Source organism: Mya arenaria, chromosome 3, assembly GCF_026914265.1.
Source record: "Mya arenaria isolate MELC-2E11 chromosome 3, ASM2691426v1".
NCBI classification, from domain to species: Eukaryota; Metazoa; Mollusca; class Bivalvia; order Myida; family Myidae; genus Mya; species Mya arenaria.
Window position 1 is genome coordinate 89,112,695 of NC_069124.1, and position 18,280 is coordinate 89,130,974.

The window sequence follows — 18,280 nt, forward strand, 5'->3', positions numbered from 1 at the left end:
AAACCCAAACGCGATCATGTGGGTTTAATTGTATATAATTTCGTTTTTAATTAAACTCCTCAAAGCAAACAGATTAACCAACAATCCTAAAGCAAATTTTGTATACGAAACTACCAATTATTTTTAAACATTTCCCCTATTTGAAAGGTGAACGCCGTATTAAGAGCTCGTGGGCTTCAATGTTTTAATGTTGTATGATTGAGATTATTGTCAAACGTTACCTTTCTGTTTACTATATTGAGCCGATAGTTCAGAACGCTAAAAAGTTAAAAACAACGTTGTTAACGGCAGAGTTGTTAACATCACCATTGTTCACACTCATATCTATTCTGGTCTGGAATGCTAAACACACATTTGATATATAGGTTAAATAAGTTTAAATTTGGAAAACATTTTTCTAATGATGTGAAGATCAAACCTAATTAGAAGTCGAGATCATAAGCTGTCAGGTTTTGTAAAAGCATATGCAAGGCTGTCATCTTCTAAGCGTTTCGAAACGTCATTTTATTTAAAATATTTCACACCAAATACACCAGAGATTATTTTGACATAAACGTATTTGTTTACATTAATAACGCATCTTTAAATAAACACACCGTTGAAACATTTTTTTTTTTAATTCAGACTCAAAATTTTAATCCTGTTCACATACGTAAAATGCTATTAATGTACTATCTGCCACATTTTTCGATATTTATCAGTCTTTATACAAGCTAAGAGATATGCTAGACTCGCTTTAACCAAAACATTAATTTCTACTTTATTCCATTGAGTTATCCGAGAATAACAAACCTATCCATCCTTTTAAAGCTTCGCCTTAAGCTTTAAAGAGCCATATGATTGTCATTATTAATCGGACTTATCTTCTTCCTCGAAGGCTTTCTTTCATTGCTTACTACTATACGTTCTTGAATTAAAATACAGTCAATACAGGAGATATATGTAACAATGGATCAAAAGAATATTTCTTGAACATTTTATACAAATAATATGCATAGGTTTCATTGGAAGTTTAACAAGTATCATCAAATTAACTAAGTCATTATTGAATTTCGTCATAGTTTTATTCATTTTAAAGTCAAACAATCAATTATATTTAGCTTTTGGCAAGTCTAATATGTCTGGACAAAACAACACTTGGGGACTCCAAAAAGAAGAATGCCAGTGAATGGAAGTTTTCGGCAAATCCATGAGGACGCATTAGTTAATTGTAAAAACCTTTTGGTTTTACATTAAGTTTACATTAATCCCATATTTCCAATCGCATGATTTCAAATTATATCACCGGGTTGTTAGATATATATTTATATATGAATTAAACTAGTGCCTATGACTAAAACCAGAATGCTCACATGGGTCTTTTGATGGACTTATGAATTTTAATTTGGATTTGATTCTTGTAAAACCTTTAAAAACTGAACACATGAAATATCCATTGATGCTAAAATAAATATTAATCATTTTGGTATACTACTTTTACAAGCAATGAAATGGTAAAATCTAATGTTACAAAGCAAAGACCTTGGATATTAGGCATGTTGCCTAAGTGGTAATCTACCAACACTTTTTAAATGATCAATGTTGTCAAAATTGCCTTGGCACTGAAGGTCAAATTTTACATAGATGTATATACAGAAAGTCTTTGCGAATCGTCTCCTACAACATCAAAACACGTTCTTAAAGTGAGATAATTGGTATTTAGCATTTTTTGAGGTCATGTATCAAGATTGTTCATATCATGTCCCCCGGATCAAACGTGTCCCTTCCTTATCATCTAACATTGACATGTTTTAAGAAATATATACCTAGATATTTATATAAAGTATGTATGCACTGTGCTGTTTGTGGAGTTTTGTGCTGTTCTTCCATGTTTCTTGTTTGTGATTTTGTTTTTAATGTATTTGGCGTCTACCCCAGTGCCATTAAACCGGGTTTATGTTTAAACATTTTGCTACTGAAATTGTTCCTTTAGTTTCGCATAAAAAGGGGCCCTTAAACAACCTTAAGAGTTTTTTTTCAAAACAAAGTATAGACCATGAAGCTAATGACTATATGTTTGATAACTCAGTCAAAATAAATGAATGTATATATCAGTGAGCATGACCTTATGGACCTCAGAAAGGTATTACATGTCTGACTTCTAACTAACTTCTCATTCTCTTGTATGACTTATAAGCTTGAGCAAAATCAGATGTTGCCTAGGCCCGCGTGTACACACCGATGTGTAAATTTAAAATTGTCCGTTTAAAACCAATGGTATCGATTAGGATGCCTTTCGGCAATTACAATCAACGCAACATCTTAGAATATGTTTGGACCGCAATTCATCGCATAACAATGTAAATGAACATTAATGATTTTGTTATTATTTGCATTGTGTCAGCAGGTCCCGTAAAATACATATCAACCATTTAGAAAGTGTTCAGTTATGATATCTGAAATGTAGTGTTGCCTTATATACTTCAAATTTACTTTCAAAAGTTATTTCAAGTGGTTGATCTTTTCCCGCGTTATTGTGACGTCATTTGATAAAATGTTTCAGGTTACAGTCGGTTCGTTCTATTTACAGAATTGGTAGGAAAGGATTTCTGAAAGGTTTTCTTAAATGAAATGAAGTATTTTTTAGCAATTATTGAATGAAATGATAAACAATTGATGTATAAGTATTGAATCCTTAGGACTCCACACACTTTGACCGGTCCAACTGCGTTCATACCCCAATAATGACATCACTCCCACAATTCATTCCTTAAATAAACACACCAAAGTCGTTCAACCATTTTTTTAAAATTCATATCCAATATTTTAACACATGCGTAAAAGTCTATTTATGTCTTATCCGCAACATTTTGCAATATTTAGTAATGGCCAGGGAAATTATTTGGTGACCTATAAACTAGCAGAATGAATAAAATGAGTTGGTCTATACGTCATATTTTCCACAAACCTTGTTTAATGCATTGATAGCTGCCTTATTAATGCCGCCTAAACTTTACGCACGGTGATGAGTCTTACTTTTGAGAGATTTACCAAATTTTGTAATGAAACTGAAATAAAATCATGTATATCTAGCTAAAGGAAAAAAAAACCACATCATTTTGATTGGTTTTACATACTTTTGTGAAATCCTTTTTATATTGTATATTTTTAAATGCTAATTTTCAGGTGTAAACATGCTATCAATGTTATAATGACCCCCTTCAACAGTGTAGTCTCTACTGTATTCGATTAAAAAGAAAATGAGTTCATGTTCATGTTTGTTTAATATCATTTTGTTATTTGTATGCACGTCTATAATACCACCATTGTGGTGTATTCTACGTTCACCTAATTCCGAGTCTATAAATCGGGACGGTGACCTTTTTATTGATAACAATAAAGCTGGTATCCATTCACCCATGCTATGCATTGGTAATATCATGGGCTGCTTAGATTATGTAAATTACAGAAAAAAGAAGCTGCTGCTTCAACAGAAAATAGTAAAGCGTACTTTAGTTAATACTCACAAGGAAATCATGTAATGCATAGTGATGACGCGTTCTTGGCGCTATTTTATTAGGAATAGAGCCATGTATAAACATAGCTTTCACTAATATTAACTATATTTTATACAAATGTTTTAAGGGTTTTAAGAAATTACCGATCGTACTATCCTAACTCGATATCTGATATATATCACATTGTGACATGCCTAAAATTACTATTCTATTTCTGTTTTGCCGAAGTGTTTTTGTGCGCAAAAACATTGCGGCTTCTTTGGTGCCTCGCGTAAAGAATTTCGGGTAGTTTTTTTTCATGTTTTTTTGCCAATACATTGTTTGAAATTGCCGATCGTGCCATCCTTACTCCGATATATATCAAATTTTGATCTGCCTAGCATATTTATTATCTTTCTGTTTTGCCGACATGTTCTTGTGCGCAAAAAACAGCGGTTTATGTAATGCATCGCGTAATTAATTTCGTCTTGTAGTTCATATTTATTGCCAACACATGACGAGCCACACAGGCTCCATTAACGAAACTGCCTTGCGGATAGCGCTATTGCAGTTCAGGTCGTTGCATAGCATATTTGTATCTAAAATGATTGTTCTTAAACTGCGAGGCCTTTCCTGAGAATGAGCATGAATTTCAACATTTTAGGGAGGGGCTTAAATGTTACCATTTTTTCATTTAGCTATATTAATCTAGTTCTAACTGGATTACATGGTTTTTAACATACAGAATCTTAATTAAATCGCATACAAAGGTTTTCAACCTAAGATTCCCTGTCTCATTTGTATTTCATTTGTGATTGCCAATACTATGCCTCAGTAAGATGACGTAAACAGTGGGCAATTTATATTGACATTTCTTATTTGGATCGGCATTATTTGTTTACCAACGTAATTGTGGGCTTCTCTTGGAAAAACTATCAGTAATGGGTGTTTTAAAGAGCAAACATATTATTATTATTTTAGCATAACGGTTTCTGAGTTGCTATTTTTGTCACAGTATCTGTCTCTCACGCCTGAAACCATAAAGTAAAAGTGCACCCTTTTTAGGACTATGGTTGTGTTCAGTGTTTGAAGAGTAAACACATTATTGTTAGAGTATAATGGGTTGTGAGTTGCTATTACAGTAACGGTAGCTGTCTGTCACGCCATAGGGTAGCTGCGAACATTACCCTTAGTTAATGCATTAAACAGCACTATAACAATTACAGTTTACCATTTTTTAAGTATGTGTACACATATGAAAGAAAATACAATACAACGAGGTTCATATGATAGCAATAGAATGGTATATGTTTGACATTGTAACACAGCTAATTACTCTAAGTAATACGCAATCTGACGAAGGCCCGATTGCATTTGTAACAATTGGTAAGCAGGCAGTATTTTACAAAAAATATTCATTTAATGTTAGATGGGTTAACCTTGTAGCACTAGCTTTTTACAGGATTCGCTTTTTATGCAATTCCAACTAATTAGAATCTGGTATTAGCCGAGGCAGTTATTAACAAATTAAAACTGTCGCGAGGATACTAAAAATTGCTACGAAGTTTTCAAAACGTGCAGCAGTATTGCAGTCATAATTCATTTTTGTTGTTAGTTTGAACATCGGGACGTTGACTTTTGCTTTTGATATACACTCAGTACACCGGTAGCCATCCACCCAAGCTTTGTTTTACCTAATGTTATGTTTTTCTTAGATCAATTGATTTTAAGCACCGCCATTTCTGAAAACAAATAGAAGCTATTGCGAACACAGAGACTGGTTAAAGGTATCATAGGGGGTAATTGCAAGGGTTTAATGCAATGCACGTGATGGCGTTTTGGCGTTTTGTGGTTTTAAAATTAGTTGTATATAATTAGTTTTCACTGATATTGACTGCATTTTATTGAGGGGAACACTTCAATCTTATTGATCACGCATTCCATACTGGGGATCAGTCATCTGTCACAACAACCTAAGATATGCTCTTCTTTATATCTGACAGGTTATTGTGTGCCAAAACATTTCGGCTTGTATTTCATGTTTGATTGCCTGTACTGTTCATGAGTACAATGACATTGACAGCGGGCAATTTATATGCAAATAAATCTCTTTGACCGGTATCAGATGTATATAAATTTCATTGCTGCTTAAACTATGGACATGCCTACCCTAAATGTTATCAGTTATATGCAAATAAATAATTGTTAAAATATTAAGGTGCTTAATTTACTAATACAGTAACGTCATAGCTGTCTTTAAAGAAGGTAACTGATAATCTTAAAAACATGACTACATTATTTCGAAGAAAGAACCTTATTGGAAATGGAAACATCGCATGGAATATACAAGGAGAGCGAAACTAATTTGTGAACGATGTTTCACATAGTAACACAGGTGTTTAGGTATGATGTTCAAACATAGCTTATCGTTCCTATTAAAACGTATATCTGATTACGTCCGATGTTCTTTGTTATATCGACATTAGCCTCCATTCCTACGAAAATGCATTTAGGGTTAGATTTGTAAATAATAGTAAACCTAGGAGCATGTTTTAACCGGATGTTTTTTCAATGCAAACCTGGGCCCTGTTTCAAAACGATTTTTTGGGCCACAGCAAATTGGTGTCTTGGTCATTGGATTAAGAGCCCCATTTTTCAGAATTTCAAAAAAGAGTAGCTTTTAGTATACATTTGCACGCGCAGGAGGAAATAACGAAGAAATACTATGTTTCAGATCGCACAGATCATACTGTTTTATTACACATATACTTTAAAGTGACACTTTTTTTCAAAATCAATACATACACATGTATTACAAATATAAATTTTGAGTGCTAAAGCTTTTACTCCTTTCTAAATAATGCATTTGTGGAAAATACTAATTACTGATAACATGCATGTAAACGTGTATTTATTTTCTGACATTTATTCATCCTTTGTAGTATATTAAACCAACTGTATTAATTGTGGTAAATGCTATTTAGGAGTAAGAGTGTACCTTTGAATAATTACCATGTTCAATATTTACATTCTGAAAAAGGCATCATGTTACTAACGTTAACTTTCTCCCAGGATATAAAGATTTTCTATTCTAAAACGTTTGTTAGAAAAGTAAAAAAAAACAAACAATGCTTTCGGTGTCGCCCGCTCGAATTGTTGTTTTAAAGAAATGTTTGGTTGTTTTAGATTCTGCTTATTTCTTTTTGTTTTAGATTAGCCTTTTTACTTATTAAGACTTTATTATTTGTAATATATTGCTAGTAACATTGCTTTGAATAATATGACAGCATATTAATAATGCTGGTAAGTCCCGTTTAACCACGAAATGCATTGCATATCTCGGCGATAAACTAGGCATATATGGTCATCCTATAGTTGATGTTAAACGGGACCTCATATTAACTTTCATGTTGCATCGTTTTCGAAAGGGTTATCATTTTTACAATTTCGCTATGCTCAGATCCAGGCTGAGAATAAACGGCTAGAGGTACACTTACATTTACATTTAAACCAAGCAGTGGTGTTTGAGTTAATGCATAAATTAATTATGCTTCTTTATCTATTAAAATGAGAGCTTCTTTATCTTATGAAAATATTGTTAACCATTTATTCGAATGCAGCAATGCATTTAGTCACTCGAGTACAAAAGTAAAATCGATACAGAAGACATGGGCAATTGCAATTAAGCGATAAAGTATAATAAAAACAATTTAATTAAACAAGAAACGAAAACAAAAACACATTATGGATAGTGAAAAAATAAAAACGAAGCAAGCAATATAGTGTGCACGAAACACGAAAAATGATGTCTTTAAAGTATTCTTAATCCTTTTAAATTTTGAATACTTTTCTGTTGAGAATATCTACTGAAACTTGAACACAAAATCATATGCAAATATTTCATTGAAAGTTTTAGCATAAAAATAACGTCGTGAGGACGTAATTTAATTTCTTTATTGCTTTATTTATATTTAAGTAAAGCCATCAATTACATTAAGCTATTGGCAACTATAATATGTCTGGACAAAACACTCATGGGGACTCAACATAGAAGAATGGCAGTAAATGGAAAATTTCGGAAAATCCATGAGGACGTATTAGTTTATTGTTTAAACCTTTTGGTTTTACTCAAAGTTCATATTAATCCCATATTTCCAGTCACATGATTCTAAATTATATCGCCGGATTGTTAGATATAATTATATGTATGTATTAAATAAGTTCCTATGACCTTTGTGGGAAAAGCATTGCGGCTTCTTTGGTGCCTCGCGTAAAGAATTTTGGGAAGTTTTTCATGTTTCATTGCCAACACATTGTTTGAAATTGCCGATCATGCCATCCTTACTCCGATATCTATCAAATTTTGAACTGCCTAGCATATTAATTATCTTTCTGTTTTGCCGACATGTTCTTGTGTGCAAAAAACAGCGGTTGATGTAATGCCTCGCGTTATTAATTTCGTCTTGTAGTTCATGTTTGATTGCCAACACATGACGAGCCACACAGGCTCCTTTAACAAGACTGCCTTGCGAAAAGCGCTATTACAGTTCAGGTCGTTGCATAGCATATTTGTATCTAAAATGATTGTTTTTAAACCGCGAGGACTTTCCTGAGAATGAGCATGAATTTCAACATTTTAGGGAGGGTCTTAAATGTTACCGATTTTTCGTTTAGCTATATTAATCTAGTTCTAACTGGATCGAGTTATTTTGAATACTGAGGCATAAGGGCGCATACGTGGTACTCTTAAATAGCACAACGCCGTCTTGCACATGGAATACATGGTTTTTAACACACATAATCTTAATTAAATCACATACAAAGGTTTTCAACGTAAGATTCCCTGTCTCATTTGTATTTCATTTGTGATTGCCAATACTATGCCTCAGTAAGATGACGTAAACAGTGGACAATTTATATTGACATTTCTTTTTTGGATCGGCATTAATTGTTTACCAACGTAATTGTGGGCTTCTCTTGGAAAAACTATCAGTAAAGGGTGTTTTAAAGAGCAAACATATTATTATTATTTTAGCATAAAGGTTTCTGAGTTGCTATTTTTGTCACAGTATCTGTCTCTTACGCCTGAGTGGAACTGCTAACGTAACCTTTAGCTAATGAATAAACTCCACTATAAAGTAAAAGTGCACCCTTTTTAGGACTATGGTTGTGCTAATTGTTTGAAGAATAAACATATTATTGTTAGAGTATAATGGGTTGTGAGTTGCTATTACAGTAACGGTAGCTTTCTGTCACGCCATAGGGTAGCTGCTAACATTTACCTTAGTTAATGCATTAAACACCACTATAACAATTACAGTTTACCATTTTTTAAGTATGTGTACACATATGAAAGAAAATACAATACAACGAGGTTCATATGCTAGCAATATAATGGTATAAGTTTGACATTGTAACACAGCTAATTTCTCTCAGTAATACGCAATCTGACGAAGGCCCGATCGCATTTGTAAGAATATGGTAAGCAGACAGTTTTTTTACAAAAAATATTCATTTAATGTTAGATGGGTTAACCTTGTAGCACTAGCTTTTTACAGGATTCGCTTTTTATGCAATTCCAACTAATTAGAATCTGGTATTAGCCGAGGCAGTTATTAACAAATTAAAACTGTCGCGAGGATACTAAAAATTGCTACGAAGTTTTCAAAACGTGCAGCAGTATTGCAGTCATAATTCATTTTTATTGTTAGTCTGAACATCGGGACGGTGCATTTTGCTATTGATATACACTCAGTACATCGGTAGCCATTCACCCACGCTTTGTTTTACCTAATGGTATGTTCTTCTTAGATCAATTGATTTCAAGCACCGGCATTTCTGAAAACAAATAGAAGCTATTGCGAACACAGAGACTGGTTAAAGGTATCATAGGGGGTAATTGCAAGGGTTTAATGCAATGCACTTGATGGCGTTTTGGCGTTTTGTGGTTTTAAAATTAGCTGTATATAATTAGTTTTCACTAATATTGACTGCATTTTATTGAGGGGAGCACTTCAATCTTATTGATCACGCATTCCATACTGGGGATCAGTCATCTGTCACAACAACCTAAGATATTCTCTTCTTTATATCTGACAGGTTATTGTGTGCCAAAACATTTCGGCTTGTATTTCATGTTTGATTGCCAGTACTGTTCATCAGTACAATGACATTGACAGTGGGCAATTTATATGCAAATAAATCTCTTTGACCGGTATCAAATGTATATCAATTTCATTGCTGCTCAACATATGGAAATGTTATCAGTTATATGCAAATAAATAATTGTTAAAATATTAAGGTGCTTAATTTACTAATACAGTAACGTCATAGCTGTCTTTAAAGAAGGTAACTGATAATCTTAAAAACATGACTACATCATTTCTGTTGAAGAAGAAAGACCCTTATTGGAAATGGAAACATCGCATGGAATATACAAGGAGAGCGAAACTAATTTGTGTACGATGTTTCACATAGTAACACAGGTATGATGTTCAAACATAGCTTATCATTCCTATTAAAACGTATATCTGATTGCGTCTGATGTTCTTTGTTACATCGACATTATCCTCCATTCTTAAGAACATGCATTTAGTGTTAGATTTGTAAATGATAGTAAACCAAGGAGCATGTTTTTACCGGATGTTTTTTCAATGCAAACCTCGGCCATGTTTCAAAGCGATTTTTTTGGGTCACAGCGAATTGGTGTCTTGGTCATTGGATTAAGAGCCCCATGTTTTAGAATTTCAAAATGGAGCTTTTAGTATATATTTGCACGCGCAGGAGGAAATAACGAAGAAATACGATGTTTCAGATCGCATACACATGTATTACAAACATAAATTTTGATTGCTAAAGCTTTTACTCCTTTCTAAATAATGCATTTATGGAAAAACTAATTACTGATAACATGCTTGTAACCGTGTATTTATTTTCGACATTTATTCATCCTTTGTAGTATATTAAACCAACTGTATTAATTGTGGTAAATGTTATTTAAGAGTAAGAGTGTACCTATGAATTATTACCATGTTCAATATTTACATTCTGAAAAAGGCATCATGTTACTAACGTTAACTTTCTCCCAGGATATAAAGATTTTGTATTCTAAAACGTTTGTTAGAAATGTAAAAAAAAACAACAATGCTTTTGGTGTCGCCCGCTCGAAGTGTTGTTCTAAAGAAATGTTTGGTTATTTTAGATTCTGCTTATTTCTTTTTGTTTAAGATTAGCCTTTTTACTTTTGAGGACTTCATTATTGGTAATATATTGCTAGTAACATTGCTTTGAATAATATGACAGCATATTAATAATGCTGGTAAGTCCCTTTTAACCACGAAATGCATTGCATAGCTCGGCGATAAACTAGGCATATATGGTCATCCTATATTTGATGTTAAACGGGACCACATTTCAACTTTCATGTTGCATCGTTTTCGAAAGGGTTATCATTTTTTACATTTTCGCTATGCGCAGATCCAGGCTGAGAATAAACGGCTAGAGGTACACTTACATTTACATTTAAACCAATCAGTGGTGTTTGAGTTAATGCATAAATTAATTATGCTTCTTTATCTTATGAAATGAGTGCTTCTTTACCTTATGAAATGATTGTTAACCATTTTCGAATGCAGCAATGCATTCAGTCACTCGAGTACAAAAGGAAAATCAATACAGAAGACATGGACATTTGCAATAAAGCGATAACGTATAATGCAAATAATTTAATTAAAAATAAAAACGTAAACAGAAACACAGTATGAATAGAGAACAAAATGAAAACGAAGCAAGCAAAATAAGGTGCAAAAAAGACGGAAAATATTGTCTATAAAGTAATTACAATCCTTTAACATTTTGAATACTTTTCTGTTAAAAATATCTACTGAAACCGTTTATATATAAAGTATTTATACTCCTTTTAAATCTTGAGTACTTTTCTGTTAAGAATATTTACTGAAACTTGAACACAAAATCATATGCAAATATTTCATTGAAATTTTTAACATAAAAATAACATCGTGAGGCCGTTACTCAATTTCTTTATTGCTTTATTTATTTTTAAGTCAAACCATCAACTTACATAAAGCTATTGTCAACTCTAATATGTCTGGACACAACAAATCATGGGAACTCAAAATAGAAGAATGGCAGTGAATGGACATTTTTGGCAGATCCATGATGACGTATTAATTTATGGTAAAAAACATTCGGTTTCACTTAAAGTTCACATAAAGCCCTTATTTCCAATCACATGATTCCAAATTATATCGCCGGATTGTTAGATATGTATTTATTTTTGTTTTAAATTAGTTATGACTAATACCAGAATGCTCACAGGGTACTTTTGATGGACCTATGCATCTTAATTTGGATTTGATTCCTGTAAAACCTTTAAAAAAATGAACACATGACATATCCATTGATGCTAAAATTAATATTATACGCTTTGGTATCATTCTTTGACAAGCAAGCTTATTATCTAATGTTACAAAGCCAAGACCGTAGATATTTGGCACGTTGCCTTAGTGGTCATCTACCAACACTGTTTAAATGATCAATGTTGTCAAAATTGCCTTGGCACTTAAGGGCACATTTTTACACAGACGCATATACAGAAACTCTTTGTGAACCGTCTTCTTCAACATCAAAACACGTAAACAATTATTGAAGTGAGATAATTGGTAATTAATATATTTTGGAGGTCATATACCAAGATTGTTCAAATCATGTCCCTCGGGTCAAACTTGGCTCTTCCTTACTCGTCCAACATTTTTTAGTAAATATATATCTTTAAAACTAGTTTTCAAACATCAACCCATGGAGAAATAATAATTCATAGTTCATTAACTTCCTGAAAAACAAGAAGAATCTGTCTTAGAATCAAATGACTTCCTTGGTATTAACCTGCTTCCAGACTTCCCTTATCCGTTAATAATTACAATTATAATTAGCACATATAGAATAGGTAACAGAAAGTAGATTTGTCGATTCAATTAGATAAATAGTATAGAACATTCCTAAGCTAGATGACAGCCATAAACGTAAACAAAGACAGTTTTTGAGAAATAGTAGGGCAAAAATATGTAGAAACAATTGAATTATCAAACACCGGCTGTCATATTTGGTTTATGAACCTACCGAATATATTTAAATATTGTTCAGTGTCCACGGTTAACGGCGTATTTTGAGTTCGATATAGGGGTACCTGCTCATAACCTCACTAAATGAACACTGGTGGATTGAATAAGTTTCAGCTGTCGTAAAAATCAAGTTTCAAAACCTAGCATATTGAAAACTTATCCAACGATCCAACTTAAAATATTTCAAGGCAAATAGGATAAAAAGTGTGCCGGTTACATTAAGGTTTTTGACTTATTCCTCAATACTTCTTAATGCAATTAAACATTCTGTTAAACACAAATTTATTGTTTCGTTTTTATAGCCACTTGGTGGGAAAAAATGCTGATCATACAAAAAATATATATCTTCTGTGGGCTTTAACTTTTGTTGTTTTTCTACAATATCAATATGCAATACTTCCAATACGTCAAGAAAACATTGTTTTCAAAATGTTTCTAATTCCGATTATATTTGTGTGTTTTTCTTAGTTAATGAAAGTGAGATATATTCAGGTAGATAACCAAGTTAATACACATTAATTGTGTACAAGCAGGAAACTAGTTATGTAAAAAATATAACAATAATACACACTTAAAACCATTAGGATGTAAGCAATATGGCCGATATAAAATGGAACGTGTTAAGGTCAACAATTGAACAGGTATATCATATGAAGCATCGTTTATATGTTTTGACCGAAAATATTAATATGGTGTACATGTGAAACATCGAATATGCTCTATTCTTTAAAAAACGGTACCAATGTATAATCAGTTTGATTTAACTTTTATTCCTTCTATAACCTATCCATTTGTGTAAAGAATACTGTACAAACCTGATGTATTAACAATCCACCAACAAGCGTGTGCGACTTTTTTTACTGACTTCATGACGCGTATTATGTTGATATCAATGTTGACTTTAAATAAATCTTCTCAAAACATGAGTTTTGCCAATGAATGGTTTTCATGTTTAATTAAGTGCCTTGGTTTACTGCATATTTAATTCCCCTTTATTGACATGTTATAATGTGATTTTAAGAAACCATATCGTAAATTCTTTGAGGATTGGAGCGGTGCTGTGCGTGACTCATTCGCATGGGGAATGCTAGACGGATTTTTTTCAGCAAGGCTAAATGCACAGGAAATGCCTTTGCGTTTCGCAAGAAAGAAACGTGTACAATTTGTGCCAGAAGATGTCATTAGGTGATTGATGTAGCTAGACGTGTCAACGTACTGGTACTTTCTTTAGACTGACGACACCCATTAAATTATTGGCTGGCAGATTGCCGGTCAAGACAATGATCAGGATAGTATTGAGAGCGTGATAAACTTGGCGTTGTAACATATTATGTTAACCTGATTGGTTAGCAAATGCGAAGAAACGATGTCACCCGTGTCACTTCAAATTAAGGATGACGTATTGCGAAGGTTGTAAAGGGTTTGTATATTTGTGCTTGTAAATAAGCCGATAGTTATGTTGGTCTTTATCCTATTGATAAGCCGATAGTAATATCAAACCAATCAGCTATCTTTATATCGCACTAAATCCAATCAATAAGCTGATATTAAATAGGGCAATTTCGAATCAATATCTTAGCATCAGCTTTAAAATTGGGAACATTGTATGAGGTTATTGAACGAACACTTCCTTTGCATTGTTGTGCCCTGCAAAGTAATAAGGTAATCAAGAAAAAAAATTATGCCTCCTATCTAATCGTGTACATCCGGAATTTATTGCTATTTTTTTAAACAACTATCAAATATCTAATAATCACAATGAAGTCGATGTTAACATGTATTAAAATTAATTTGACCAGTTATGTGTATAATGAAACGTTAAATAAAATGTTTAAAACAAATTGAACGATATAGAGTATATTTGTTTTACGCCTGAATCAATAAGAATGCTAGATTAAGGAAGAGCTTAATAACGCAATACAATGTGTGATAAATGATAGGACTCATAGAATAAATAAAAGTTAAAAGTACTTATAATACCATGTAGGCAATAGTATGTGAGATAAACAAAAACAAATGTTTTTTTTAGTTTCGTTATCAAGTTTTAACTGGATAGCACTATTGCGGTTCATGTCGTTGTTTAGAGAAGTATTGCTTACTCGAACACAAATCCAAGAAAAACATGGTTTTCAATGTCTAGGTATCATAACGGTGTTAAGTTCCTATTTTTGTAACGGTAGCTCTCAGTCTCGCCAGACATGTTCAAAAATAGCTTTTTACTGTTAGTAAAAAAATATCTGATGAAATATCAATCGCACTCGAAACATTTGGTTAAACTATTTTTTATTTGCAACCAAAAACATTTTTACCTGTAAAAAACTCATTTCAAGCTAAATGGGTAAACGTTTGTATTGCTAGGATATTATCCCGGATTCTTTTTCTCTTGCAGTTCCGACTGGTAATCTGTTATAGGTATATATGTTACATTTTTGAAAACTTCACTTATGCGATTGGAAATTAGTCATTCGGTAAGGTCGCTAAAACATATCATGCACAAATTAAGTCAAAAGAAAAAACACAATGACCCGAAGGCGCACAATAATGATTTGATGGCAATGGCATCTAGTTGATAACCATGCCTAATTATTAAAGGAAATAATTGCCCAAATGCTTCATCTTTAACAAGATGGTGCTCAAGGGAAATGTTGCCCAAATACTTTAAGTTTGAACTATTAATAGCGAACACATGAGTTTCTTCTGAAGTAAAACAAGTTTACGCTCTGTCATAACTTCGATGTATTGTACACACGCGTATTTTTAACAATTTAATTGTTCTGTTGCATTGCTCAACTAGGTCATACATACTATATTAAAAATGGTGGTTTGTATTCCTTGGTTATGATGAATAGATAAAAGACTCGCACTGAATCAACCCCGATTATCCACTCGTGCAAAATCAGGATAAAACCTACGACCTAATTATTATGATTTGCCTTAGGAATATTTTAACGCTCACTGTTTGGCCTACAACTTTTCTTACAAATGTACAGTATTTCTGGCCCAAAAGTAACCTTGTTTTCTTGTCAAATTGCATTCTTTTGTGTTTTGTTTTTTTCAAAAACAGGCGGCATTACGTTTGCTCTGACAAGGGACTCTTAAATAATCTTTAATTTGTTTGCATTACCTTTTGTATTTGGCTTTATTCAAAATGAATCTTCTGGTGTAGAGACAAAAATCTGTTCATCTACAAAGTCAAAAATAAAAAAAATAAAAAAATGAAAAAAACACACTTGTTAGACAGAAGGAATATCAGACTTTGACTATTAGCTTATGGACATCTAAAAAAGAACCAATACAGTCTGAGTTAAAACAATCCACAAGTACACGTTTTTGATAGAGCGAAAATCATGGTTGACTAATCTACCCCAAATACAGCTAATTTAGTTCCGCGATAATTTGTTTCTGTGATTATATGGTGCAAAAATAAAAACAAATATGATAAAATAACTTTTAACATTAGTTTATATTGAACATATTTGTATTTTAAATTGATTTTAATTGAGTTATTTCAATGACGTTTCGGTAACACTAATTACCGAAATCCGTTGAATCATATATTTTTTACATGCAAGCCTAATGTGTAATTCCATGACTAACGCTTTAAGAGATATTATTGTGCTTTCCACCACATGTTGCCGTATTTGTCTGGCTTGTTAATCCTCACGAAACGTCAGAGACGCCAAACAAATTAATGTTGTCATGATCCCCTTAGATTCTTCGAGAATAACCAATTCACATATCATTATATAGCAGCGTAGGATGCGTCGAAATCGATTAAGTATAATAATATCTTTAGTAAAGAGTTCTTCCTATCCGATTTTATTTCAACTCGAATACGCTTTATTTAATTGTAAACCTCTGTTCTAGTAATCGTCACTAAATGCTATATGTGGAATTGAAAATAATCATTTTTAATGATATTTTTGGCTACAAATGAGGTAAAAATGAAGTAAATATATTGAAGATATGAATTGATGATAATGTTTATATTGGGTGTACATTTTTTCCGCTTCGTATTGATGCTTTATAAAAACATACTGTGATTATGCTAATTATGTATTTTTATATAATTTTAAGGATAACCCTGCAGTTTCGTTATAAGCATGTATTAGCAGTTCTTCGCAGTGCATGAAAATAATAAAAATAATGTTTCAGACAGCCAAAAGAAAAAAAAAATAATATTCATTTACTGGAAATTTATTTTGTAGTCTGTATGGCAAATATATAAGATGGTCTTCAACGTAACATTCTCTAGCAAAATTGTATCTCTATTAGACGCCGCCGTAAAAGTTGCCGAGGATTTTCTTTTACTTTACTTTCCGGCAGCCATTCACTCACGCTATACAATAGCCAATATTAGTGGCTGCTTATATCAATTGATAAAAGGGTCCGCCATTTATAAAACAAATTGAATTGTCAACCTAGATTCATAAGAAATAAGTAAGTAGTTTTTACTGGAATAGTTACAAGTGTTCATTTTGATGCGCTTCAATGACGTTTATGCGTTCTCGACGCATTTTCGGGTTGAAAATGAGCCGTTTCCAAACAGATATTATAAAATTCTGATTTGTTTAACATATCCTCTTTCTGTGTTGCTGAGATGTTCATTTGTAACAAACATTGCAAATTTCATGATGCGTCGCGTGAAAAATATTGATCGTATATTTCATGTTTGTTTGCCAAATCTAAGTTTCAGTAAAATGACGTAGACAGTAGGCAAGTTATATTTAATATTTATATGAAAAACTACAGAAACAAGCTCAGTAGCCAAACGTTTAAACATAAACCCCGTTTAATGGCACAGGGTAAATCACAAAAAGGAAATTACCTCACGTGTTCACAATAATGCGTTTTATATACTATTTAGAGCTTTAATTATATTGTTGCAGAAACACATCACTTATGTAGGATGTATTGGTAAATGTTAATGGTGGCCATATCATCAAACGTTGTTTTTTCTCTGTGTTTGTATTGTTCAATACTGATATAAACTGCAAGGTTGTTGATTGTATTAGTTCTAAAATAGTTTTGCGAATATATTTTGATGTCTGAACAGTGTGGCTTTTTTGATCTACTATAAAACTCACTGTACCTTTGATCAATATCTCTTGTAGAAGATAATTCAGCACCTTTAACATTTTAGAGAACCATATTGCTCAGTCCAGATTCCCACACAAAATGAAATTATATATTTATTTTTTTTGAATTTTAGTATGATTTCAAAAAGAATACGTAAAAAAACATTTATAAAGTACATATATCTCTTAAAACCTGTGTTATGATGTTTGTTTATAATAATCTTAATATGTGTCAATTGGTTCTTCTCGATGGGCTTTGCATTCTTATATGATTTTTGTTCAAATATAGTTTGTTTCGAAACATTCTCTAAGGAATTCACAAATTCCAATTTGAAGAAGAAAACAACTTAACTTCCGATGTTAAGAAAAAACAGTGTGCCAAGCTGTCGTGTTCACATTCTCCCTTCATTTGGAATAAACTCACATGGAATCAAAATTAAGCCGCATTTATTTCAGGAATATGCAATCCATAACATATGTTACATCAAATAGCTTTTAATTTTTATTTTAACAGCTTTATGATATTCATAATATTAAAGTTTTTTGTTGTTGTTAACATGAAACTAACACGTTTATCTAGGTTACA